The 13,604-nt window shown below is 33.7% G+C and overlaps 1 protein-coding gene and 1 non-coding gene across 2 annotated transcripts in view; one reads left to right on the plus strand and one right to left on the minus strand.

Annotated features, from left to right (window-relative positions):
* Positions 1–13,604, minus strand: part of Rnf180 (ring finger protein 180) — a 220,515-nt gene that overhangs the window by 178,692 nt on the left and 28,219 nt on the right. The gene's annotated exons all lie outside the window — the stretch shown is intronic.
* On the plus strand, positions 2,870–2,975 carry LOC114105258 (U6 spliceosomal RNA). Its single transcript, XR_003584979.1, has one exon. It is a non-coding gene; the product is annotated as a U6 spliceosomal RNA (small nuclear RNA).

Raw genomic sequence — 13,604 nt, forward strand, 5'->3', positions numbered from 1 at the left:
TGTGACCTAATTTCCTTTTAGGGTCTCAGTTTAATCACCTGTAAGTTATTGCTACATAATTTTAAAGTCCATGCTGGGTTGACAAAATTTCACTCTACGAAATGACAGGGAAGTGTTGTTGAGAGGAATAGAGAAAGAATAAGGCTCCCACCCACATATTTTTAAGGATCAGATTCTATGATGAATAGCTCTACAAGTTACAAAAGCACAATACTTTCTCTCTCAGATTCCAAGCAGTTATAATATTAGTTACTATAATCAATAAAACAAAGTAACAAACAGCAAGGACATTTCTAGAGACACCTTTTAAGTCTTGTGTTTACAGTGATAGAAAAGGGAAAAGGCTGACTTTAAGAAATGGGAGCTCATAACCCACTTGAATCAAAGTGTGAAATATGATATATAAAGAACTATGTAATGTTTTGAACAGCCAACAATAAAAAATTAAAAAAAAAAAAGAAAAGAAAAGACAGCACATCAAAAAAAAAAAAAAAAGAATCCTTCATCAAATAATCTATCTTAGGCTGTGACTTGGAGCCAGTATCATCCAGAGTTTCTAGGTTTAATTTTCCAAGCTAGTCCTTCCTGAGCTCTTTTTCTTGTCTATCATTACCTCTTAATATGCTAAAAGGTGACCGGCCATAGACAAAAAGTTTCAGTGTGATTTATTTACATATTGTTAAGATTTATAAAGAAGCTATCTTGATCTAATTTTCTTTAGCACCATCCCCAAACCACAATATAAATAAAAGAGAAAAGAGACTTGAGCTATTTTTACATGTTGAGCCATGTGTCATTATTCTGAATACTATACACAGTAAAATTTCATATACAATGAACACAATCAGTGGTAATGAGTAATCAATATATATCAAGTTACACTTGGATATGAGCAAGAAGTTCTGGTGTGCAATCTTAAAGCCAAGCTCTATAGAATGTAATTTTTTGAAAAAAAGGAATCAATAGCTGAAGTAGAAGATATTGATGGGCAACTTCCAATAGACCAGAAATCATAAGAAACTTCTAAGAGATTAGTGAGGGGAAACAAACAAACAAAACCCCCAGCATTGTGTACTGAAGTATAGAATAGATTAAAAATCACAAAGAATGGTCTAAGCCACAGTAGTAGAAACTAGAAACAAAGGAGGTACTGGGGAAACTATTAGGGATTCAGTTGAAGTTTATCTGTCTTTAGGCAAGAGTAGTACTTGGATCAGAAAGAAATAAGGCAACATGCAAGGGTGGCTAGAATTGCCTAGAAAAAAAAGGGAAAACATCTGCAGTAAAGTTCAGAGATGAGATGCTGAGGACCAACCTGTTCTCAATGAAAATGGTACCAACAGCAACTAATGAGAATGATGTAGATTTGTTAGTGCCAATAAAACATGTATTTAATACTGTTTGCTTAAAAAAGGTGAAATAGAAATACAGAAGGCTATAAGCTTATAAAAATGATGGTTATATAATTATAATTTTGTACACATTGGTCATTGGTCAAAACTCATTGCAATGTATATTTTGTAAACTGTACACTAATAAAATTGACCAAAATGAAAAATAATAGATAAAATATCCTTAAAGTTTCACTGAATATTAGACTAAAAAAGAGGGAAAAAAAAGTACAAAGTAATGAAACTGGAGCCAAGGACCAATTTGAAGAGTGGATCTAAATGGAAAAGTAAGTTTTTTGTACCAGGAGAGGTTGTGATTGTTTTAGATGTATGTCCTGATTTAGTCACCATAACCTCATGAGGTAATTAATATTACTAACCCAGTCTGACAGACAGGAAAATTGGAGCCTAAGGGAGACGGTTCAGTTGATAGCTGACAGGTGACAGATCCACACTGGATTTAAACATATGCAGTCTAGATGAGTACCCTGTCCTTCCATCACCAGACTCCAGTCATAAGCTGAAAGCCCTCTAACTTCTTTCAATGATCTCAAGAAAATATATCTTCAATTTTATCAAGAAATTAGGAACTTCAAGTTACAATGGGTCTCCATGTGCTTGTTCAGCGGTAAGAAAATTACATGAAAATAAGGAAACACCCTTGAATCATTTTCCTTAAATCTACAGCATAATACAAATGTTTAGAGATGTTATCAAGACTTGCCCCTTACAGGGATAAACCTTGCATTGTTTAGTCACTGGTAATTCTAGGCTCCAAACTTTATTCTAAAATATCTCAATTTCTACAGAGTTGATATAAACAGCAACATTCTGGCAAGGCTCTCTTTTGACAACACTAAAAGAAGAGTCATCCAGATCAAGATCACAAGCTCTGTAAAAAGCACTGTCTCAGAACAGTGTTCTTCCAAATGCAGTCTGCAGATCACCAGCACCAGAAACACTTGGGATCCTTTTAAAAAATATATAAAAATTATAAATTTTTACTAAGAGAGAGAGAGAGAGAGAGAGAGAGAGAATTTTTTAATATTTATTTTTTAGTTCTCGGCAGACATAACATCTTTGTTTGTATGTGGTGCTGAGGATCGAACCCGGGCCGCATGCATGCCAGGCAAGCGCACTACCACTTGAGCCACATCTCCAGCCCAAAATTCATATTCTTGATCCACACCCAGAGTGACTACACTCTAAATAAACACTTAGGATTCTCATATACAATAAAGTTAAGAACCTTGAGACATCTTTAGAATTTGATTTTCTGTGCTTTGATTATCTGGTTTTTCCAAAATATTAAAGTCTAATACTTATTAATTTGCAATGATAGTTCAGTCATTACTAGCCTATTTTTGTTACTCATGAATTAAATCTGGGTAACTTAGAAAAAGCACTAAACTGAAGATCCTAACTCCAATTTACTTTATCAAATAGTTTAAGAAAGTTACCTTCAAAGGTAGAGTATAGTGCTCACTTGGGCAGCACATATACTAAAACTGGAACGATACAGAGAAGATTAGCATGGCCCCTACATAAGATGACACACAAATTCATGAAGCATTCCATATTTTAAGCTATCTATGCTAATCCACAGGCCAACATCATTCTAAATGGAGAAAAACTGAAAGTATTACCTCTAAAAACTGGAACAAGACAGGGATGACCTCTCTCACCACTTCTATTTAACAGAGTTCTTGAAACTCTAGCCAGAGCAATTACAGATGAAAGAAATTAAAGGGATAGGGATAGGAAAAGAAGAACTCAAATTATCACTATTTGCCAACAACATGATTCTATACCTAGAAGATCCAAAAAATTCCACCAGAAAACTTCTAGAACCAATAAATGAATTTGGCAAAGTATCAGGCTATAAAAATCAACACCCATAAATCAAAGGCATTTCTGTACATCAATGACAAATCCTGTGTAAGAGAAACTACCCCCACTTACTATAACATCAAAAAAATAAAATATTTAACGAAAGTGGTGAACATTGAAAATTACAGAACAATAAAGAAAGAAGTTAAAGAAGACATAGAAGATGGAAAGATCTCCTATGTTCTTGGATAGGCAGAATTAATATTTTCAAAATGACCATACTACAAAAAGCACTATTGCAATTCCAATCAAAATCCCAATGACATTCCTCATAGAAATAGAAAAAGCAGTCATGAAATTCATCTGGAAAAATAAAGAGACCTAGAATAGCTAAAGTAATCCCTGGCAAGAAGAGTGAAGCAGGTGGCATCACTATACCAGACTTTATACTACAGAGCAATAGTAACAAAAACGGCATGGTATTGGCACCAAAATAGACTTGTAGACTAATGGTACAGAAAGAGGACACAAAGACAAACCCACATAAATACAGTTATCTCATATCAGACCAAAGTGCCAAAAACATATTGGAGAAAGGATAGCCTCTTCACCAAATGGTGCTGGAAAAACTGGAAATCCATATGCAACAAAATGAAATTAAGCCTTATCTCTCACCATGCATAAAGTTTACCTCAAAGTGAATCAAGGACCTAGGAATTAAACCAGAGACCCTGCACCTAATAGAAGAAAAAGTAGACCCAAATAAATCTTCATCATGTTGGATTAGGCCCCAACATCCTTAATAAGACTCCTATAGTGGGTCTGGGATTGTGGCTCAGTAGTTGAGCACTTACCTAGCATGGACAGAGCCCTGGGTTCAATCCTAAGCACCACATAAAAATAAATGAATGGAATAAAGATATTGTGTCCAACTACAGCTAAAAAAATATATAAATATTAAAAAAAGACTCCTACAGAGCAAGAAATAAAATCAAAAATCAATAAATGGGATGGATTCAAACTAAAAAGCTTCTTCTCAGCAAAAGAAACAATCAGTGAGGTGAAGAGAGAGCCTACATACAGAATGGGAGCAAATTTTTACCACTTGCACATCAGATAGAGTACTCATCTCTAGGATATAAAAAGAACTCAGAAATCTTAACACCAAAACAAATAACCCAATCAATGAACGGGCCAAGGAACTGAACAGACACTTCTCAGAAGAGGATATAAAATCAATCAACAAATATATGAAAAAAATGTTCAACATCTCTAGCAATTAGAGAAATGCAAATCAAAACTACTCTTAAGATTCCATCTCACTCCAGTCAGAATGGCAACTATTAAGAATACAAACAAACAATAAGTGTTGGTGAGGATGTGGGGAGAAAGGCACACCCATACATTGCTGGTGGGACTGCAAATTGGTGCAACCAATATGGAAAGCAGTATGGAGAATCCTTGGAAAACTGGGTATGGAGCCACCATTTGACCCAGCTATCCCACTCCTTGGTTTATACCCAAAGGACTTAAAAACAACATGCTACAGTAATGCACCCACATCAATGTTTTAGCAGCACAATTCACAAAAGCTAAATTTTGGAACCACCTAGATACCCTTCAGTAGATGACTGGAAAAAAGAAACTGTTATATATAAACAATGGAATATTACTCAGCATTAAAAGAGAATAAAACCATAGCATTTGCAGGGAAATGTATGGAGTTAGAAAATACTATGCTAAGTGAAGTAAGCCAATCCCAAAAAAAACAAATGTCAAATGTTTTCTCTGATATGAAGATGCTAATCCATAATGGGGATAGGAGGGAAGCATGGGAGGAATGGAGAAACTTTAGATATGGCAAATGGGAGGGAGGGGAAGAAGGGGGAAGGCAGGTAGGAAAGACAGTGGAATGAGATGTACATCATTACCCCAAGTACATGTATGAAGACATGTTCAAGTATCTTGTCACAGTGATGAAAAGCTGATTAACACAATATTTAACCATATAACATTGATCATAATACTAAGAAGCCACTATATTCCATAAGTTCTTGAAATGCTTCAAAAACATTTCTATGTGAATAAACATTATAATCATAGTTGTAGACAGGTAAAGGAAGTTTGACAACACTTCTTTTGATTTTTACTAAATAACAAATTTTTATATTACTATGCCCCATGTGATGTTTTAACATTTTTTTTTCTATCTTACAGATAGGGACGTTGATACAAAAGAAATTAAACTGTGCTGGAGTTGTGGTTCAGTGGTAGAGTGCTTGCCTGGCAAGTGTGAGTCCCTGGGTTTGATCCTCAGCACCACATATAAATAAATAAAACAAAAGATCCATTGATAACTAAAAAAAAATAAAAAGAAGTATTTAAAAAATTAAACTATTAAATAACTTGTCAAGGTCACAAAGTAAGAAACATAGTAAAGATTTCCATTCAACTAGTCTGGCTTCAGAATTTATGAACTTACCCAATAGGCTCCCACTGTTATCTCCTATACCAAATAAATACTATAGTTTTAGAGCAATAAACTTTCTTACACATATTGCCTTAGTATGTCTTAAGGCATGATACTGCTCTTCTTCCCGAGTCATAACATATTTGTAAATTAAACAAAAATAATATATTTACTTGTACAGGGAAAGATAGATTTAGAAAAAAAAAATCCCACAGCTGTACTTGCTATTTGACATCTTAACCTGATCTTCATTTGAGAACTATTAATATAGAGCAAGAACCCCATTATTTTCTGAACAGTTAAAAGTCAAAGTATACTTTCATGCCAAAAATTTAAAAAATAAATAAAATTTAAAAGGAGAGAAATCAGTTATAGCAATTGATAAAAATAAGAGGAGCATAAAAGGCTGGGTTGAATATATAGTATTCTGTTTCCTTTTCTGAAAATTGAGATATGGTAGGCAAGAAAAGAAAAACCAGCATAAACACAGAGGCCTCAATTATAAATGAAACTGACAGTACTTCACATGTATTTCCGTATGTACCTTCTAAGAAAAAGAAATATATGTATGACACTTGTAATAGTTGTTCCTAATACAATTTTTCAGATAAAATGGCACATTACAACCATTATAAAAAAACATTATAAAAGTCTTAAGTCACTTAAGTTTTTTTAAATCACACAAATATAAATATTTAAAAAACACAATTTTTTTCTTTTTCTTTTCTTTTTGTGGTGTGAGAGATGAATCCATTGACTTGTACCAGGCAACTGCTACAACTGAGCTATACCCAAGATCTAAAACAAGTTTTAATGGAAATATTTTAAGATGAATGATGAAACTAGAAACAACCTAATGTGAGAAATTGAAGGTGTTTAAAGTAGCGGTTAATTTTTCCCAAGGTTATCTCCTTGGGAAAAATATAAATGAACATTAGAAAATTTCACTAGGATTAAAAAAAATTAGTAGATTTTTACATCTCAAATTTATCATGTGGGGGAAGGAGAAGGAAGAAACTAATAGCCAATTCACATAATGCTGCCAGGAAAATGTTGCCAAAATGTTTGTAAATGAAATAATTTGTTCAAGCAGCAGGGGGAGCTAATGTATAAGTATTTTACTTTTTCTTTAAGGGTAGGAAATGTCTTCAATTACTGAATAAAATCAGAATACCATTTAATTTTAAAATTATAAATTTGATGCTTTGCTTTTTATCATTATGTGATTTTTTAAGATTTTAAATGAAACAGGTTAAAGTTAGAAAGTTGAAACAATTTAATAACTATTATATAGGTTTAAAAGTTTATGTGACACAAAGCAAGAAGGTTCAGAGGTAAAATTTTCAGACAGTGAGAGCTGTAATTTAATCAGCATCTTAATCCACTGATGGATTGACTGGATGGTAACTGTAGGTAGGGTGTGGCTGGAGGAAGTAAGTCACTGGTGGGTGACTTTGGGGTTTATATTTTGTACCTAGTAAGAAGAGCTCTCTCTGCTTCCTGATTGCCATATCCTGAGCTGCCGCCTTCTGCCACGCTCTTCTTCCATGTCCTGCCTCACCTCAGGCCCAGATCTATGGAGTCAGTTGACTATGAACTGAACCTTTCAAGCCATGAGACAAAATAAACTTTCCTTTCTCCGTAAGTTGTTCTTGTCAGGTGTTTTTGGTCACAGTGATGAAAAAGGTGATTAAAACAATAACATCATTATACATATTACATGTATGATGATGTGAGGGGGAAAAAAAGTGTGTCACATTAGATTGGGTAGAGAGAAGTGATGGGGGGGATAGGAAGGACAGCAGAATAAAATAGACACAAGTATTGCTGTATGTATATACATGACTGTATGACCAATGTGATTCTGCAACCTGTACACTCAGTATAATGAGAAATTATACCCCATTTGATTCAAATGCATGATATGTCAAGATCATTGTACTGTCATGTGTAACTAATTAAAACAAATAAAAAAAATAACATTTTGAAAGATATTTAACACTCGGCATTTCCAAGAAAACAATAATTTTTCCTTAGCTAATTCATTAACAGTGAGCCAACTATATTATTTAACTACCACAGCTGCAATACACCATAGGGAAAAAATTATACAACAAGAATGTCATTTAGATGAGCAACTTCTTCTTCTTCTTCTTTTTTTTTTTTTTAGTATGAAGGGATTGAATCCAAGGATGCTTTACCACTGAGCCATATCTCAACCCTTTTGAGACATGATCTCCCTAAATTGCCCAGGCTGGCCTGAACTTGTAATTCTTCTGCCTCAGCCTTTCTGAGTTGCTGGGATTAAAGGCATATGTCACTGTGTCTGGTGGTGTTAATTAATTATTCTTAGTGAAATCTTCAAAGTGTTGCAAATGTAAAGAAATTAAAATTCTATTGGATTATTTGATTTTTCTGTTTGCTTTGAGAAGTTACTTCAAGGGTAAAAACTTTTTAAATCAAAAGCTCAGAATGAATTTAGGAAAGAAAGAAAGAAATCAATCAATCCTCACTTAAGAGTAAATAGGCAACTTGCATCCACTCTTCCACCTTTTTAATTCACTCTTCACAGTATGTAACCAATGTGATTTTTTCTAAATTCAAGAGCCACATCACTCCCTCTCAGGGATTTCTCAGCTCTTAGGATAAAGAACAAAGTCTTTCATTGGATTTACAACCACAAATGACCTAACACCCATCTTTCTAGCCTCATATGTTGTCAGATTCCTTTTGATCTCTGAAACCCAATCATAGCAATCGCCTTTATTTCTATGAATGTATCACAGGGACTTTGAGTGTGTTGGTCCTGAAGCTTGGAATGATTTACTTCCTGTACTGCCCTCACTTACCTATTCTATCTCCATACAAGTTACTTTTTCAGAAAAAACCTTCGCCTCATAGCTAGACCCAGCATCCTGGCTATATCCCATTCATATGGATCTCTAGGCTTTTCTTTATGCCATTTATTCAGCTAGTAACTTATGTGATTGACCAATATCTAATATTTATATGAACAACAGATATAATTATATGATTACTCAATATTATAAATATTAAGTTTTCAACATTAAATCAGAAACTTTAATATTAAATATTAATAAGACACATATAACCCCATTAATTAATTATTAGGTCATTAATTAATTATTAATGGGGTTATATGTATGTTTTAATTAATTATTAATGGGGTTATATGTATGTTAATATATTAATATAATATTAAATTATATGTAAACTGAAAACTTCACAAGGACAGATAATTTCTCTTTTGCTCATCTCTGAACTTCCTATGCCTATAACAGGACACATGGTGTTGTAGTCTGCTTGGGCTACCATAATAAAATCCCACAGACTGAAGAACTTAAACAATAGAAATTTACTTTTTCACTGTTCTAGAGGCTAACTCCACAATCACAGCACCAGCATATTCAGGTTCTTTCTATCTTACTGATAGCTACCTTCTCATTATATCCTCACATGATCTTTCTCTTGGCTTCTTCTTATAAGGCCACAAGTATTATTGAATTACAGCCTCATCTTTATCACTCATTTAACCTTAATTACCTCCTAAAAACCCTATACCTAAATACAACTGTGTTGTAGTTCAACATATGCATTAGTAGGGGAATACAATTCAGTCCATTGCATGTCACAAGACTTAACTATGAAACTAGTAAACACAAAATATTAAAAATGTAATAGCATTGAAATATATATTTTGAGATTATAGCCAATGAAGGAAAGAATAATAAAGCCACCAGAATAATAACGCCAAGGAGAAAATTAGCAAACCACCTAAAAAGGAGGTATGTAATTTTATAATCAATTCAATATTCTTTGATCATATTCATGGCAGCCACTGCATTATCATGGTATTATAAGGATGAAGTACTTCTTAGCCTAGTGATGAAAAAGAGTCATAACCCAATAATATAAAGTGCCTTACAGTAAACGTTGGACTATTCCTCAGTTATTAGTTTCTTCATCTCATTGAAATTTGGTTCTAGCCTCTACTCTTCTTACAACTACAATAATCATTGACTAATGATCTCATTTCTAAAACCAATGACCACTTTTAATTCTCATTCAGAGTCTTTTCGTATGGCTATACAGTTTGTACACAACCTCTGCATTAATGTAGGGGAAACATTTCATAGACTAGCATTCTCTAGGATCCACATGAAAGACAGTGTCTCATCTTCTAGATCTCCCAACAACATTCAACACTAATAACCAATCTGTGTTTCTGGAAGATGTTCATCCTTTGACTTCTATGAAACTGCATCCTATTTTTTGTCCATGGCTCCCTTTTCCTTCTTTGTGATCTTCTATTTTTCTGTCTATCCTAGAAAGTTTCCTATGTCCTCTTCTCTCACTCCATTCACATATTGCAATGGTGATTCCACCTACTTTCACAGCTTCCCTCACTACCTACATGCTGAGGACTCACTCCTAAATCTATACTCTTATTTCCTATTTCTAACATATTTGAATGTTCTACAGGCCGCATTAACTTGACATGTCCAAACTATAACAACTAAAACTGAGGGCACTACCACAGATGGAACAAATGGAGATAATTTCTATTATTTTATTTTTAAATTTTTTTAGGAGTTTTGCTGTGATTTTGCTTTTGATTTTACTTTTGATTCTTCTCCACACGTCTTATGACTCAGGTCTAAAGACAGAGTAGAAGCCCCCTTTTCTCTCTATGAAAATTGTAAACTCCACTGTAAATTCCCTCATGTCTTATTGCATGACAGTGGCTGGAAAGCTAAAGCTCAAATGTCCATATTCCTTTACAGCTCAGTTTAAATATAACCTAGAAAAGCTCAACATGCATATGGCCTATGGTACCACAACTCCACTTCTAATAATATACCTCTGTCATGTATACTAAGATACATATAAGAAAGCTAAAAGCAACACTGGATTTTAGCACAAAACAACTAGACGTAATTCAAATGTCTACCAATAGTAGAGTTAATTATAATGTGACATATATAATATCCTAGAATACTATACAAACATGAAAGTAAACTAAAGCCACACTTCAACATGGTGATGCTGAGTTAACAGCAAGTTCCAGAAGAACACCTATCCACAGTGTGACTCCATTTATAGAAAGTTCAGAAATAAAACACTTATTTTATTATTTAATTAAGTGTATACTTTAGTAGGTAATAAATGTAAATAATTAGGTCATTAATTTAGTATCTTTTCAACACAACCTCTGATAAACTTACTTTTAGAGTATAATAATTTATTTTGTGATTTCCTATAATTAGAATATATCTTTTTATGTGCATCTTTGATATTTTTACAATATGTAGGCTTATAAAATATAAGGCACATTTTCATAATTTATAGAAGGACTTAAGGAAAAGCAAATCACATATCTGCTACCCTGATTAAGAGATACAACAATGAGGGCTGGGGTTGTGGCTCAATGGCAGAGTGCTTGCCTAGTATGCATAAGGCACTGGGTTCGATTCTCAGCACCACATATCAATAAATAAAATAAAATGTCAATTGGAAAAAACAAGAGAGAGAGAGAGATACAACAATGAGACCATGGATACAGCCTGGCATACATGAAGGCACTGGGTTCAACGACCAGCACCACAAAAAAATTACAAAAAGAAAATCAACATTATTTTAGACACCCCCTCAGTCCTTCCTAATTATAAACTTCCTTCTCTAGACTTAATCATGATATTAACAAGACAGGAATGCCCTCTTTCACCACTCCTATTCAATATATTCCTTGAAACTCTACCCAGATCAATTAAACAGACAAAAGGAATTAAAGGGATATGTCCAGGAAAAGAACTCAAACTATCACTGTTTGCCCACAACATGATTCTATGCTTAGAGAATCCAAAAAACGCCATCAGAAAACTTCTGGAATTAATAAATTAATTCAGCAAAGTAGCAGGATACAAAATCAATACCTATATATCAAACAAATTTCTATACATGAGTGATAAATCCTCTGAGAGAAATTATGAAAACTACCCCATTCACAATAGCCTCAAAAAAATAAAATAAAATACTCAGGAATCAACTTAACAAAAAAGGTGAAAGACCTCTACAATGAAAACTACAAAACACTAAAGAAAGAAATTGAAAAAGACCTTAGAAAATGGAAAGATTTCCAATGTTCTTGGATAGGAAGAATTTTTATTGTCAAAATGGCAATACCATCAAAAGCATAATACAGGTTTAATGCAATTCCAATTGAAATCCCAATGACATTCCTCATGGAACTAAAAAAAAGCAACCCTGAAATTCATTTGGAAAAATAAAAGACCCAGAATAGCCAAAGCAATCCTTAGCAAGAAAAGTAAAGCAGGAGGCATCATAATACTAGACCTTAAACTATACTACAGAGCTATAGTAACAAAAACAGCATGGTATTGGCACCAAAATAAACAAGTAGACCAATGGTACCGAATAGAAGACACACAGAAAAAATCCACATAAATTCAGTTATCTCATACTAGACAAAGGCACCAAAAACATACATTGGTGAAAAGATAGCCTCTTCAAAAATGGTCCTGGGAAAACTGGCAGTCCATATGCAGCAAAATGAAATTAAACCACTATCTCTCATCATGCACAAAACTTACTTCAAAGTGGATTGGAACCTAGGCATTAGACCAGAGACCCTGCACCTAATAGAACAAAAAGTGGGCCCAAATATTCATTATGTCAAATTAGGTCCTGACTTCTTATTTAGACTCCTAAAGCACAAGAAATAAAATCAATTAATAAATGGGATGGATTCAAACTAAAAAGCTTCTTCTCAGCGAAGGAAACAATCATTAAGTGAAGAGACTGCCTACAGAGTGGGATAACATCTTTACTACATGCACATCAGATACAGCACAAATTTCCAGGACACATACAGATCTCAAAAACTTGACTCCAAAAATATAAATAACCCAATCAATAATTGGGCTAAGGAACTGAATAGACAGCTCTCAGAAGAAGATATACAATTGATCAACAAATACATGAAAAAATGTTCAATGTCTCTAGTAATTAGAGAAATGCAAGTCAGAACTACTATAAGATTCCATTTCAGTTCAGTCAGAATGGCAACGATCAAGAATACAAACAACAATAAGTGATGGTGAGGATGTGTGGGGAAAGGTACACTCATACATTGCTGGTGACACTGCAAATTCGGAAAGCAGTATAGAGGTTCCTTAGAAAACCTGGAATGGAACCACCATTTGACCCACTCCTCCTTCTATACTCAAAGTAAAGTCAACATACTATAGGGACATAGCCACTTCAATGTTTATAGCAGTTCAATTCACAACAGCTAAACTGTGGAACCAATGCTCTTCAATAGATTAAATGGATTAAAAAAAAAATCTGGGGTATATATACACACTGGAATATTACTCAGCCTTAAAATAGAATAAAATTATGGCATTTGCAGGTAAATGGATGGAGTTGGAGAATGTCATACTGAGCGAAATAAGCCAATCCCAAAAAACCAAAGGCCAAATATTCTCTCTGATAAATGGATGCTGATCCATAAGGGGGCATAGGGGGACATGAGAAGAATGGAGTAACTTTGGGTAAAGTATAGGGAGTGGAGGGAGCAAGCATGAGGGCAGGAAAGACGGTGAAATGAGATGGACATCATTACCCTAGGTAAAGTATAATTTCATATATGATATGATGCTACATCCTGTACAACCAGAGAAATGAAAAGTTGTGCTCCATTTGTGTACAATGAACCAAAATGCTTTCTGCTGTCATATATACCTAATTAGAATTAATTAAAAATAAATAAATAAATAAATTGCTCCTTTGACTTTCTAGATTTTTAATATATTTTATTATATATATATTTCAATATATATTTTTATATATAATATCAGATTATAATTTCA

The sequence above is a fragment of the Marmota flaviventris genome, chromosome 5, assembly GCF_047511675.1.
Source record: "Marmota flaviventris isolate mMarFla1 chromosome 5, mMarFla1.hap1, whole genome shotgun sequence".
Classification (NCBI taxonomy): Eukaryota; Metazoa; Chordata; class Mammalia; order Rodentia; family Sciuridae; genus Marmota; species Marmota flaviventris.